At 27.0% G+C, this 17,500-nt stretch overlaps 1 protein-coding gene and 1 long non-coding RNA gene across 2 annotated transcripts in view; both read right to left on the bottom strand.

Annotated features, from left to right (window-relative positions):
• The window catches only part of LOC119595584 (V-type proton ATPase subunit S1-like), a gene marked incomplete in the record, with an annotated part of 62,716 nt that overhangs the window by 12,764 nt on the left and 32,452 nt on the right, over positions 1-17,500 (bottom strand).
• On the bottom strand, positions 2,338-5,576 carry LOC119595878. The gene is made up of 4 exons (XR_005230725.1): positions 5,447-5,576; positions 3,281-3,438; positions 2,777-2,961; positions 2,338-2,454 (listed from the first exon to the last, which is right to left on the bottom strand). It is a non-coding gene; the product is annotated as an uncharacterized LOC119595878 (long non-coding RNA).

The raw sequence follows: 17,500 nt of genomic DNA on the forward strand, positions 1-17,500 counted from the left end.
GATGTTGAGTTTTTGGCAAGGCTGTAAGTATTAATAGGAGGATGAGGTGGTTTGTTGGAGGTTGTGGATAGAGGTTTGAGTTGAGCTGCTGAAGTGGAAATGCCTTAAGGTTTGTTGCTACTGTACTAGTAGGCATTGATGAGGGGGTAGTTATTGCAGTGTTCGGAGCCGTGGTCAAAGGAGAGCCTGGGGTCAGGGAATCGGGTGGGTTTACATCATTGGGGCTAGTTGATAAAGGGGCAAGCCTCATTGCCCCTAATAGTGGGGATATGTTTTCATTACTGGCCATGGTAAGCCTGGGTTATGTTGGGGATAAAAACAGTCCACCCCTCAGGGTCCCCTTGAGGGTAAGGGCTAGGTAACTAAATCAGGGGAATACCGTGCCCATGGCTCCCTCAGGCCGTTCAGGACTGACACAAAGTCAGCCTTTCATCCTTTCAGCACGGCTCTCACACCTTAGGAGGTGGATAGCAGAAGGGTTTGGTGAAGGGACAGAAACGAAAAGAGGGAAGGAAAAAAAGACCATGCAAAATTAGTTGAGTCGGGTGCTGAGTCCCAAGGTTGGGGAGTTCCCCATCATTGGGTCCCAGTCTCCGCCTCCTAAGCCCCCCCACGACAACAACGGGCAAGGGATTGGGGGGGCAAGTGGACAGAAAAGGAAAAGGAAAGGAGAAGAAAAGGCATTGCATTGGGCCTCAGTCGCCGCCTCCTAAACCCCCCTACGGCAACGAGCAAGGGATTGGGAGGGGTAGTAACTCAATAGCTCATTAATTCATTAATGAGCTATTGAAACTGCAGACATACAAACAGTATGTAATTTTATGGTGTGAATTGTTGAAATAGATAATTAAATTCATTTGAAATTGATTTAAAAATATATTTATAATCATAAATTGTCCGTATTCACAAGCACTCTCGTTGGTGTAATGATATTCTCATTATACCACCAGACTCAGACCCCAAACTTCATGACATAAATTATTCAACAATAAGTTAACATGACAAGGTATGTTCTTTTGGCTGCCCAAGGGGAGGGTTGATGATATGCACAGAAGAAAGATGGTGTTGAAACTAGGGAGTGCTTAGAGGAGTTAGGCTGTGAGTGGTGTTTTCCAAGATATTTTTCCTATACAAGTGTCACTGTTGTTAGCCATTCCTGTATGCAGGTGATTTCATTTAAGGATGACCAACTTAAAAAAAAAAATCAACTTTAATTTGCCCTGGCTCAGGGAATCCATTTTCTCGAGTCAATTTTAACGTAGACAAATCATAAAGTGAAATCAAGTTTTAGCTTTGTAGTAACAATAGTAGCAAGATACTCTGATAATTAACCCTGATTTGTGAATGGATTTATAATTGTAATATCTTTTATAGTTTTGTTAAACTAAGCAATTTTTGTGGGCCTTTGAAATTGTTATAAATGAATGATTTTTAAAGCAAGTTTTCATGAATGGATGTTTTCACTATAATTACCTTCAATATTTAATTTAATAAATAATAGTAGTAAGGTAATCTCAAGTATACTGAACTGCATTTCTAATTAATTTTGAGTAATCCTAAAATATTGTAATTACTGAACAGAATGTAAAATGTCCACTGAAGATTATGTCCAGATGAGTGGGCCTGATTGACAGATATGCCCAAATTAGTGGTCAAGGATGAGCAAGCTACTCATTAAATGACATATCACGCAGGCAAACTGGTTATTTAACCAGATATCTATATCACCTCTGAGGTCATTGCTCAAACTTGTCCACCAAATATGCTTGCTTGTCTGGACATAAAAATAAATAGGATACTTAAATATACAGTACACGACAGAGGCATGAAAGATATTCAGACTTTTAATATGGAAACTTCTAATGACTGATGGTTTCAAATCCATTTGAAATTTGCCATCTTTTGTGCTAGTTTTTAACTTGATAGCAGCAGTGTTATGCAACTGTACTCAGCACTCTTAAAGGAAAGGATTTTCTTCCACATTTAAAGTAAGAACTTTGTATGGCTCCGCTAAATAAGCTGTATTGTTTGTATATACAATATGTATGGAGTTTTACATAGATAAAGGGCTGGGGGAGCCAAAGGATTCTCTCTAACATCTGGAATACTAGGTTTTAAATAACTATGTACAAGTTCTTTGACTAATCTGACTCCCTTATAAAATATCGGGAAACTTTTTACAGTACCATGTCTTTCCTTTCAGTTTTAGCTATATGCAAAGATTAATGTACTTGTAGCAGTGTATATGTAATTTACACAAGGCTTTTTCTGGTAAGTTCATGAATACCTTTACTTCATGTTTTTCAGTTCAACATTAGGGATAAATAATATTCAAGGTTTAGATTTTTTTCCTTAATTTGAGAACGGCTAATTTAAGAACGAGGCCTCTCCTTTTTCTCCTTGTACAGAGCAAGCAGGGAAACGTTGGCGACCTTCACTACTTGAAACGGATACCTGTAAATCAAATAGACAAATTTTAATGAACATTTCAACAATATTCCGTACTCCACAGTCAATTCGATACTTAAAGTTCAAAAGGTTTAAATCATTGGGGGTTGTGGAAGGATAGTATTAAGAGCAATTTTTATAACTCAAAGGCAAATGTAAAGTGATGAATCTTATTATTGATTAGAAGCATACAAAAGTGTTCACATATGTAAGGGGGGGGGGGGGGCTGCTAAGAATCAAAGTGGGAACCAAGGGGCAGACAGCCTGGGAACGATTGGGAACCACTGATTTAGATGAAGCAAATTTCCTTTTCCAACAAATAACTTACCGGGAATATCACCGACGGCATGGCCCTTACGACCAAATCCTGACACTAACACTTCATCGTTCTCTTCAATAAAGTTCAAGCAACCATCCCGGGGACAAAAGCAGAGATCTTCTTGCCATTCTTGATAAGCTGGACTCGAACGCACTTACGAATGGCAGAGTTAGGCTGTTTTGGCCTCAATACCACTGAAATATCAAGGTTTCATGAATCTCGTCTCTTTGCATGAAAAATTATTGAAAATAATTTCACTGATGGTTGGTAGCCTTCTAGTGGCAGTAAAATATGATTCTCTTTACAATATTATACATGGATACTTCAATATACCTCAGAGTAACTAAGGAATCTGTTGATATAGCAAATTCTATTATAATAATAAAAAAATTACAACTAGAGATTACACATAAGCTTGCACTTTCTTGAAACCTGAATCTGCTATGTAGCATAAAATAATGCTAAATAATCACAACTATTATTTCAACCCCTGAAATTTGAGTAAAGACTTACATCTTCTCAAGGACAATGCCCTTAGCGTGGAGGCACCACCAAAGGGATTGGCCTTCCAGCGAGTTCCCAAAGGCTTTCTTGTAGTCCTTATCGTGCCATCTTTGTTCACGGCGGTGGTTCACGTGCTTGCCGGGCAGTACGGATTCCACGAGGCTTACCTATAATTAAATTTACATTTATTAAAGGGCTGTATATAACTTTTTGGTTAACTTACTAATCCCATGTCTGACAGGGTAGCAATGTTGCAGAACAGGTAAAAGTCAATCATCCTAATGAAATCCTAGGACCAATAATGCATTTTTTAAAAGTTAGTGTGAAGCAAAAACTCATCTGAATGGTTTGATTATTGCATGGTAGTTGAAAAAATAGCATTTAATATCTGAGAGCAATGCACAGAGATACAGATAAATGGACATGCCATCTTATGATATAAAATGGTAATTGTAACAGACCAAGATACCCTCCACAGACCATCCCCCAAAAAACAGGTTATCATGCAGTTACAAAAATACAACCTTTCCTCAAGTTGTGCTAGTTATATAGATGTGCAGTTTTAATCTGATGGTTTAGAGGAATCTTAATTTGGCAAGTGGCTTTCCCATTTGTTTCGGAGGAACTTCCTCTGCTTGAACATTTCATCTTAGTTGCAGAGGTTCATTTATAATTCATGGGTACATGAATTGCCTCCTTTCCCTTTATTAGCACTTCATGTCTGCTTACATAAAATTTATTTTCAACATTTTACAGTAAATACAAGGCCAGTGCAGCTGTAACCATGTTTGTTTAGGACGCTTTTGCTCTACAAGATAGTATGGTTTTTCCTCCATCTTGGTAACTCATGGTAATATAACCAAATCTTCAAACAGGTCGAGATTCTGTGGTCTCGTTTACTTCAAAATGCCGAAAATATCTATTTCATATCACCTCAGAGTGAATTAACACCCATAGACAAAGTTCTTAATGCTGCATTTTCTATAAGTTTCCATGAAGTGCTAATAAATGGGGGGGGGGGGGTTACAGGGAGTGGCCCTCTATCTAGGAACTAAATACAAGATAGAAAAGATTAAGTTTAGATTGGGGAGGGGGGTACATCTATGGAGGGTGTGTCTCCCTATTTATCAAATACCAAAATTGTTCTCAGTCTGCTTATTAACATTTTAAACCTGAACTTACAATATTTATAGGTTGAAAGTATACAAAAGTCTAGGAAGGTTTGTGGTTCATACAGGGATCTTTGTGGTAGTCTATGCATCTAGAACAGGGTTCATTTGTATGCTTGATCAGGTTGGGACAGCCTTTGATGCAGTCCTGTTGTAGACTTTCACCAAGCTTTTCCTTAATGATATCCATCAAACTCACCAAGATCTGTGCTAAATTCTACCTTAGGTCCTAACCAATGATGGTCTTCATACCTTAGATCTTTTGATAACAGCCAACACCTCCACTTTAGATACAAGACTTAAAAAGTTAAAATTCTCTACAAGTGGGCTCCTGCTTTAAAAAAGTTTGCAAGGTCTCTGAATACATGGTGCACATACATTAGTCTTTTTCCGAGAAGCGACGGAAGAGGCAAGTGGACATCACACACAAAAAAGCTACCTGCAACTCTACTCCTGGGCAATGTCCTGGCTAAGAGGCACTCCCAACTAACATTCCTCTCAACTACAAATATAATTTAAACATTATCTGTGTGCTTCATTCTCTTACTTGGAGGAGAGGCAATTCACCCACACATGAACTAAAAATGAACCTCTGCTATTAAGACGGAATGTTCAAGCGGGAATAGTTCCTCCATAACATAAACAAGATTGCCACTTGCCATATTACGATTCCTTTCCACCATCAGAGAAAAATCTACACATCTATATAACTAACGCAATACAAGAGACAATTTTTAGAGATAAGATACAACAGCTGAAATGTAATTTTGGACTCGTAAACCGCGAAAACAAAATACACTAACCAGCCATGCTTCACTCGCTCTCACGTGTTTACGTTGTCACCACATACAAAGGGAATCATTTCTTACACGATATGCTTGGTGAATTAAAATTTCAGTTTTTGAACTGTAAACACTCTTTCCCAGTGAATAATTTCCAAGGATGTGTGGAAGTCTTGACTAAAAAGCAGAAAAATAGGGTAAAAGGTGCCGGAGCTCAAACTTACCCATGGTTGCGGTGAGCTGTTTGCTCCGGAAAGAACAGCGTCTGGTAGCGACGCTCTGTCCTCGACGTCATCCACATTTCTTTAACCTTTTCGTATTATTTTTGCAATATTTATTTTGAATAAATACGAAATTAGATTGGAAATAATTTATATAATCCTAAAGGATATACATAATATTCATGTAAGATTATTATTTTTATTTGTTTACATTCGTTTCGTTCGGTTTGCTGTAGTATTGACAGTCATATGATCGGGTGATCGGCTGCTACGACAAGATGAAGAAGGCAGGGCTGTTGGTCATTTTTTCTGCCCTATTTTGTGGCACTTTCGCTAAGGATACAGTGCCTGTGCTCATTTGGAACCCGAGGCAGTGAGTATTGATACAGATTCTGTATGTATATATATCTTGAACCCGTTCTTTTACAGATTGATACTTCAATCCTGGACTTGGTCTAATTTTCTGGGACCGTTTGTTCTGAAAACTTTCTTATTCTTAACATTAGTACATATTTCTCATATTCAGTTAGTTGAAAAGTATATGTTACATATTTTAGATATAAAATTTCCTGTTTAATTGACCCTTAACTGCTATGCGCCTTAGCCAGAAATTTGTTGGTATTCTAGTTTCTACTCACTCAATTTTTATCTTTTCTATTAGAAAAACTAAAGAGAATTATGATTTTGAATGGTAAGGGGAATCAAGAACAAACTGTTGAAAAATCGTACCAATACAGCAAGTGTGTCCGCAAGTGACCTATATTGCCGAAGCTGCAACCTCTGGCTTTGTGGATAATCCAGCATAGGCCAATAAATCTCTTTTATATATATTTTTAGCGAGCTAGAATCTTCCTTGCAATTTATCTTCCTCTGAGAAACTAGGGTACAAGTTTACTAAAGCACCAAACCAGCTAAGCTGAAATGAAGCTCAGATTGGGGTCTAAGGATAAGACCATTAGGGTTGGGAAAGTTTTGGGGTCGAACGGCAATGTTTCTGGTAGTCTGTGGATTTAGGATGGGATTTATTCATTCCTTTGTTCGAGTTGGGACACAGTCTGTGACGGGTGTGGTCCTGATGTAAAATGATTAATCTAAAGGGGTTGGAATTTCAGTAACTTAGTATTAAATGCTGCTAAGGTTGAAGAACTATCTGTAGAATGATAAAGAAATTCAAATAAAAAGCCTGGAAAGATATGATTATATCACAGTTTTAAAACAGAAATGCCAAAATTTGTTATTCGAGACTTAAGTCCCTTTTTCATTAATGGCTGTCATTTAACAAACCATGCAATATAGAACATAGCTGAATGTATATATGTAGATATAATAACACATATATAACATATGTTATATATATATATATATATATATATATATATATATATATATATATAAACATGTATGTGTATATATACAATATGTATGTGTAATATACATATATATGTATGTGCTATATACTATATATGTATGTGTATATATACTATATATGTATGTATATATATACATATATATGTATGTGTATATATACATATATATGTATGTGTATATCATACATGAATATATGTATGTGTATATATACATATATATGTATGTGTATATATACATATATATGTATGTGTATATATACAATATATGTATGTGTATATATATACATATATATGTATGTGTATATATACATATATATGTATATATATATATGTATGTATATATACATATATATGTATATATATATGTATGTATATATACATATATATGTATATATATATTATGTGTATATATACATATATATGTATATATATAGTATGTGTATATATACAAAATTTTATGTTTTTGTGTAAAATTTTACGTAATAATGTATGTGTATATGATTACGTATATATATTATGTAGTGTATATATACATATATATTATATAGACGTATATATGGGATGTGTATTTATTACTATATATAATTATGTGTATATATCTATTATATGTGATGTGGTTTTATTCAATATATATGTATGTGTAATAAATATAATATTTTGTGTTATAAACCCTATTATAGTATGTGATTTACAATTTGATTTGTATTTTACATTGTATGTATGGTTGTGTATTTTAAAGGGATATATGTGGTTTTTTTGATATTTATAAGATCACATACAAAATTACATATATATATATGATATCATAGTGGGCATGTACATTAAGTGAGGGGCAATTTTATAATTCACATATACATTAATTTTTTATAAACAATATTATTATATTATTTAAAATATATTATATATATATATAAATATAGTATAAAGCATATGTTGTTTTTATACAGTTGATTAACATGTATGTTTATACTATTTGTTTATATACTTGTAGTATACCTATGTATAATGTATGTAACAATTAATGTATCTTGTATGTATACATATGGTAGGGGTTTCTTTTTTTAAATTTGTATAAGTAACTTTTCTGAGTCTTATCAGGTTTAATTTTGGGGGGAGATGGATAACGTTTTTTATATTTAATTTTATTCTTGATTATTCAACAACCCTAACCAACATAAACCAAAAGAAAATTTGGGTTTGGGTTAAAAACAATTACGTGGTGCATAAGCACTGAAGATTTCTTGATTGCGAAAAGGGGCCAATGTTTAAAAACTGCAATTTTTGGTTTTAAGTCCCCAGAAAACAATGCCAACAAAAAAGGTGCAAAAAACATGGAAATTTAAAACCAAACACAAAAAAATAAAAAAAATTTATATAAAAATAGCAAAAACAAAAACCCGAGGAGTGCAAGGTAGCTAATAAAAGGTCAGTGGCAAAATGACCGACATTACTTTACAGGTGCAGGGAGGGTAACCGCCTCACATGCCTTTAAAGTTTAGGGGGGAGCGAGTAAACAATTCTATTTTTAAGAATAGTACACTAATAATATTAAACAATTTTATTCATGCTTTTTATAACCAAAAAACCCCATCATTCCACATGCAATTACGAAAAACCCTTTACAAATGTATTAACTATGTAGTTAATATTATTATAAAAAAGTTGTAACTTTTATGATACATATGAGATACTAGTATGTTACAATGAGATAATTGTAGTTTTACTTGATTTATACAATATGTATGTATTATACATAGCATGTATATATACATAGTGTATATAGACAAGAGTTATAAAAATTTTATGTATATACTATGTTGATAACTATGTATATAACTGATATAAATGTTAATACATATGTAATAACATAGTAGTATATACATAGTATCTATACATATTATGTATATACTATGTATGTTATACATTGTATATACTATGTAATAAACATATGATGTATATAATAGTATATACATTTTTTATAATGGTTATTACAATGTGTAGAAATCCATATGTATGTATTACATGTGTATTATACATGTTGTAATTTAAGTGTGGGGGGCGGTGGCCAAAGGTTGAGCTGGGCAAAACGCACGCGGCAAATCTGGGTTTGAGAGTTCGAGGGACCGGCCGGCCGTTGTTCCCCTTTGGGGGAAAGGGAAATTCACCTCGTTTCCACCCAGCCACGGGGGGCCAAGCCAGCCCAAGTAGTGCTGGTAATAGAGATGGGGGCCGATAAAAAAAAAAAAAAAACACCGGGGGGAGGCAATGGCAAACCATGCCTAAATTCCAAAAAAAACATGGGAAACCCATGTCGTAAGGCCGGTGGTGAATGGTTAGAGCGTCGGGCGTCCCCACGGCAAAAAGTTAAAAGGGGCGAGTCGCCGGCCTGCGCGTTGTTCCCTTGGGGAAGGAACTTCCCCCGATGCTACCAGCACTGGGGGGCAAAACCCGCCCCTTTAAGTGTGTTCCAAACCGGATAAATAGAGAGAATGATTACCTAAAAAGGTAACACCGGCACTCTCCGTGGAAAAAGGAACGGGGGCCTAAAGTACTCACTCCAAGAGCATCAAACATGAAAAATACAATTAATATCATCTGTGACCACAGCGGCTCAAATGAACCACGTTAAAAAGATTAATTGTTAATACCTGATTTTTATACTATTATAAACATGTTGTTTATATGAGTATTACATGTGTTATAACATGGATATATTACTGGTATAATACATAGATTACATTGTTATATACATGTATGTATATACATGTGAATATACATTGTATAACATGTGTTATACATTGTATATAACTATGTATATACAATGAGTAATGTGATGTATACATGTGTTGTTAACATGGTTAAAAACATGTAGTAATACATGTATGTAATACAGATGTATAACATGTGTATATATACATTGTATTTTAAATGTTATGTATACATGTGTAGTAGCTGTTTGTATGCAGTGTAGTATGCATGTGTAGTATAATGTGATGTATGCATGTGAGTTGCATTTGGGGTAAAGTATACAGGTATGTATACTGGTATTTAACAGTGTTGTATACTGGTATGTATACATGTGTAGTTTAAGTGTAGTATCATGGTTGTATACATGGTTGTATACATGTGTATGTATACATGTATGATACATGTGATGTATAGTGTTGATAATGTTATGATACATGGTTGTTAAAATTTATGTATAATTGTGTATGTATCTGGTATGTTACATGTGTTGTATACTGTGTAGTATAATTGTTTGTATACATGGTATTATAATGGATGATACATGTTAGTATACAGTTATGTATACTGTGTTGTTTCATGTGTATGTAACATGTGTATTATACTGTGTAGTATACAGTTATTATCTGGTATGTAACATGTGTAGTAACAGTGTATGTTAAAAGTGTATGTTACATGGTATGATACAGTGGGATGTTAATGTGTAGTATAAAGGTTTTTTAAATTTTATAACAGGGTATGTATCAGTGTATGTATACATGTGTAGTATACATGGTATGATACATGTGTATGTATCATGTTATAATACAGGGTTTTTTAAAAAGTATGTATAGTATATACATGTGTATATACATGTTATGTATACATGTTTATATACATTTTTTAAAATGTAGTATATCATATGTATATAAAGTGTATGTATATGCATGTGTTATTTTTACTTGGGAGTATATACATATGTATGTAATAATGTGTATGTATATACAGTTAGGTAATACTGTGTAGTTTATCATTTGGGGTTTTATATACAGTTATTATAACCTGTGTATGTAATAAGTGTTGTTAACATTGTAGATAATGTGTTGTATAATGTGTATGTAACAGTGTATGATACTTGATGTATACGGTAGTATACATGGTTGCTAACTGGATGTTTTCATGTGTATGTATACATGTGTATGTTACATGTGAGAACATGTGTATGTAACATGTGTGGATAAGGGGGTGTTAATGGTGTGATCATGGTGTGTATACATGTGTATGATATATAATAGTATATATTATGTATATAACATAGTATTATACATATGTATTATACAATGTATAAACTATTATATTCAATGTAATCAATTTTTTTATACAAGTAAAATTTAAAGTATATTAATTTATTATACATTGTATAATACAATGTATATAACAATGTAATTTAAAATATGATATATACATATTATAATCATAGTTTATACATTGATATATACTATTTTTATTACATATGTAATATACATTGAATAAAATATGTAAATTACATATGTATAATACAATGTATAATAATATTATTTAAAATGTATATACAATGTAAAATACAAAAACTATATATAAATAAACAAGTATATAACATAAAGTATATCCAATTAAAATTAAAACATATTACAATGTAATTAAAAATTGTATATTAATATGTAAAACATATATATACATATTTACATATGTATGTAAATGATTAAAAATATATACATAGTTATAAATATAACATATGTTAACTTATAAAAGGGAATACTAATATACATATGTAAACATATGTGTATAATATTATATAATGCATATTTTTGTATAAATGCATATGTATATGTTTTTATATTTATATTTTTTATGTTTTTATGCTGGGGTATGTATAATATGCAAGTTTGGGATATAAATTCATATGGATTGAATATTTGCATATGTAATGATATATTGCAAGGATAGTAATATAGCATTGGAAGTATATATGTAGATAGTATATATATGCAATGTAATGTATTATATGCATATGTATATGTTATATCATTGGATTGTATATATATGATAGTATTGTATTATAGCATAGTATATGTATATATATGCATATGTTAGAAATATGCATAGGAATGTATATAATGCATAGTTTTGATATAATGATATGTATATTAATATATGCAAAGCATATGTAATGTTAAAATTGCAATGTATATGCATATATATGCATATTTTTGTATTTACAATGTATATTAATATATGCATTGTAGTATATGTAGCAAAGTATATGTATGTAGCATATTATATGTATATGATTTATATTATAATTGCATTGTTTAAAATGCATATGTATAGTATTATATGCATATGTAATGTATATATAGTATGTAATTATATGCATAGTTTGTATTTATGCATATTTTATGTAATATGCATATGTTATGTAAATTTGCATATTTAGTAATAATTTGCAATGTATATGTATATATATGCAATTGATAGATATATATGCCTTGATAGTTATATATGCATATGTAATGTTATATAGCTATGATATGATATATTGGTTGTATATGTAAATATGCGTATGTATTGTATATATATGCATTGGGAAAGATATATATCATATGTATATGTTAAAATAGCAATGTTATGTATTTAGAATGTATATGTATATATATGCATATGTATAGTAATAATGCATATGTTTGTATATATTGCATATGTTAAAGTTATTATGCAAAGATATTATATAAGCATATTATAGTATTATATCATATGTAAAGTTATTATATGATATGTTTTGTATATATATTTGCATATGTATATGTTATTATGATAGTATATGTATATAATGATATGTAATGTAAATTAGATATTTAATATATATGCAATTTTTTGTATATTGCATATGATTGTATATATATGCAATTTTTGTATTATATGCATATGTATATTATTAAAACAATGGATATGTAATATTGCAATTATGTATATAAGCATATGTTATGTATATATAGCAAGTAAAGTTTTATAGCATATGTATATGGATAATTTTGCAATTTTATATGTAATATATGATAGTATTGTAATTGCTTGTATATGTATTATATGCATTGATATGTATTTTATTATGCATATGTATATTTTTATATAATATGCTATGTATATTAATAATCTATGTATTGTATATTAAAGCATATGTAAATTTTTATATATATTTAAAGTATTTATATAAAGTATTTATGTTATTAAAGTATATTTTATGAAAATTATATATTTATAAGCATTATATATTTTAAATATTATGTAAAAAATAATTGAAAGTTATTGATATATTATGCATTTAATATGTATATATATATTTTGCATGTTATGTATATATATATTTGCATGTTAAAATGTAAATTTTAAGTATTATAGATGTATATATGTTATAGTATATAATGCATGGTATATGTATATTTTAAAGAATAAGGTGTATTTTGTATATTATTTATTATATAATTTCTGTTTTGTATATATATGGGATATATATCATGCTTTTATATGTAATATAGCATGTATATTTATAATATATTAAACAGTTATTGTTATATAGGTAATAAGCATGTATAATGTTAATATGTATAATGTTTAATATATATATATGTATATATGCATGTATAATGATATTATGATATAATGCTGTTAATTATATATTGTAATTTTTGCATGTATTTAAATATTATATTTTATTGCATGTATATATGTATTATATGTATATATTTGCATTTATATGTATATATTTATAATTTTTCATGTATATATGTTATTATTATAATATATGATGATAATGTAATATTTATATATTGAAAAGTATTTATAGTAAAAATGTATATATATATATAAACTGTATATTATTTTTATATATGCTGAAATATGTATATAATGATAAATCTGTAAAAAAAAAGTAATATATTTAATGAATATGTATATAATTTCATGAATTGTTATAATGTTATATAGCATGTAAATTATTATATGTATATATATGCAAAAAAATATTTATATATATGATATATGTATAATTTTGTATATATAGCATGTATTATGTATTTTAAGTATATATTTAAAAGCATGATATTATTATATATGATATAGATATATATTGTAATGTATAAATGAGATATGTATATATGTATATATATGCATTATAGTATTATATCATGATATAGTATATTGCGTTATATGTAAATATGAAATATGTATTATAGCTGTATATATTATAATTTTTTATTTCATGTATAAGTAATATGTAAATGGGAGTATATATGAAAAATATGTATATATGTATATAAATTTTTATAATGTAAAATATGCATGTATTGTAATTATGTTTTTATAGGGATATATTTATGTATTTAAGATATATGGGATTATTGCTGAATAGATATATATATGGGTTTTATATTTATATATATTGGTTATATATGATTAATATGGTTATATAGTATATTATTAAAATGGATGTTTATTTATATATTATGGAGTATATATGTAATTAAAATATATTGGAGATAATGTATATATATAAAAGGGTGAATATGTATATATAATTGGATTATATGTATTATAGTTTGGTTTTTAATGTTTTAAAAATAATTTTGGTTGGGGTTCCATTTGATCAATGGATATTTTGGGGGGTTTACATAATTTTTGGTGATTTTGTTTTTAGTTTGTGATCGGGGAAATCCCTTTTTGGTGGTCCCCGACATGTAATCCCGGGGGACATTAAATTTTCGCGTGGGCGGGGGCCGCGCGACCCCCGGGACCCCTTCCCCTTTTAATTTTAAATTGTAATACCTTTTAAATTTGTGGGGGAAGCATGAAAAGAAATACATGAATATGTATTAAGTTAATATGATTATATATGTATTTGTAATATATGGGGTGTTATTTTTATATATATGGATTATATTTATATTATGGATTATATATGTTATAATATGATTATAATTTATAATTTATTGTTAATATGGTATATATAATATATGTAAAAATATGATTATAAGGGTTTTATAGGTTTTATATGGATAAAATGTTATTATTTTTATGCTGTATAAGATGTATTTTATAGTGTATTAGTTAATATGTTATAATATGCATGTTTTGTAATATATGGGTTTTTATGCATGGATTAGATTATAGATTATATGCAATATATGTATTATGTATATATATGCAGTAATATTTTTTTGTAAAATTTTAAAGCCTTTTATATGAATATGTATATATATGCATTTATAGTATATATATGAAAAGTATTATGAATATTTTATATATATATGCATTATATATGTATTTTTATATGTATAATGCATGTATTATGTAATATATGATTATATATTTTAAGTATTGTTATTAGCATTAATAGTTATAAAAAAAAAAATGTATTATTATATATGTAATAGTTAAATAAGTAATATGATATAAACTTATTATGTTATATATATTATATTTTTATGTATATATATTGTGTATTAGTATATTAGAAAATATATGGGGATAATTAATGTAATTGATTATATTGTATATAGTATTATGTGGATTAAAATTTTAATATTGCATGTTATTGTTAAATTTAAAATGCTGTTATATGTTTTTTTATATATATGCATGTATTATGATATATATTATTTTTTGTATATATTTATAGTTTATTGTATAATTTATAATGTATTATGTATATATAGTATATATATATAGTATATGTATTAAAATTTTATAATATGCTTATATTATATATTGTATTTATGATATATAGAATTTTGTATTTATGATTAATTTTTATAATTATATATATGTATTATAATTTTATAATATTTTATATTAAAGTAATTTTATGCATATATTTATATAATTCTAATAAAGTATATATGATATAAGTATATTATTTTGCATTATATTTTTTAAAAATATTATGGTTTTAATGTATATTTTATTATTAAATATGAAATTTTTTATTATAATTTTGGATATATATAGTATATATATGCATAATATTATTATGTATATAGTATAATATATATTATATATATGCATATATAATTAAATATATGATATATATAGGATTATACATATATATAATATTTTTATCGATATATATGATATATATGCATATTTTATTTATATAGCAATTATATTTATTTGTAATTTTGCATATATATGTTATATATGCATATATTGGTTTTATATGCAAAATATAAAGTTATATAGCAAATATTTTGTAATATATCATATATATTATTATAGCATAAAATAGATATTTTCTATAATTTTGAAAAAGATATTTATGTATATAATGATAATATATTATATTATATATTTGATTATTTTTATTAAATATATGTAAAATATAAAATGAAAAGATATATACAAAGGGATATTATGATAAAATCTTATGTATATATATGCAATTTATATATATTTTTAAATATATGATATATTTTGTAATATTGCAATATTTTATAATGTATAATATGTATATTTGTAATTTTAAAATGTATATATATGCATATAATAATTTTAAAATTTTTAAAAATCATAATTATATATATGTATTATATGAATATTTTTTATGATTATGCATTTATATATGTTTAAATGCATATAGGTAAAAGTATGGTTTTTTTTTATATATGATATATGTATATATGTTAATATCAATAAAGTATAATTGTAATATATGAAAATATGAAAAATTAAAGTATTATATGCATATAGTATATATATGATAAAATGCATATATGATATATTGAATATATTTTTATATAATTTTTATATATTAAAAAATTATATAATTATATATGTATATATATGCATAATATATATGTAAATATCAAAAATATGTTATTTATGTAATATATCATATAGAAAATAGGATATATATGCATATAATTTTATAATAGTATAAATGGGATAAAATGTATATATATGTTTATATCATTTATTGATATAATAATATAAAATTATATAAATTTTTTTTTTATTATATAAAAATGTTTAATATATGATATTATGTTTAAAAATATGTATAATAGCAAAATATGTATATAAAAATAGTAAAATGCATATATATAATATGTATATATACAAAATATGTATATAATAATTATATATTTTATATTGCAATATATATATATGATATATATGCATATATATAGTTTTATATATCATATATAATGTATAAAATATGATATATATATATATGCATATTTATGTTATATAAAGCAATTTTTATGTTATAATGTATATATAATTAAATATATTTATGCATATTTTATGTATATATAGTTATATATGCATATATTATTAATAAGCAATTTAAAAATTTCAAAATATATGTATTTATAGTATAAAATATTTTGATATATCATATATTTTAATATATGAATATTATTCATATAAATGTATATATAGCCCTATATATATGCAAATTATGTTATATTGATAAAATGGGAATATAATTTCAATAAATGCAAAAAATATTTTTATTATATAATATATATATATATATATATATTATATATAATTTTCTATATATAATATATTATATAAATTTAAAAAAATGCCAAAAAATATATTTATATATGCATATATATTGATTATATTGTATATAAGATTAAAATTATATAATAATTATATGTATATATATGCATATATATATGATATAATATATAATATATGCATATTATAAATGTATTATATTGATATTTTTTTATATATGCAATTTTTATATATGCATATATATATTTTTGCCCTATTAATGCATATATATATAGGATTTTAAAATATATAATTATATATATCATATTATATATGAAATATTTTAAAATAGCAAAATATATATGTATATTTGCATATATTTTTGATATATAATGTATAATATGATATAATAGTATTATATATG

The sequence above is a fragment of the Penaeus monodon genome, chromosome 36 (assembly GCF_015228065.2).
Source record: "Penaeus monodon isolate SGIC_2016 chromosome 36, NSTDA_Pmon_1, whole genome shotgun sequence".
Lineage (NCBI taxonomy): Eukaryota > Metazoa > Arthropoda > Malacostraca > Decapoda > Penaeidae > Penaeus > Penaeus monodon.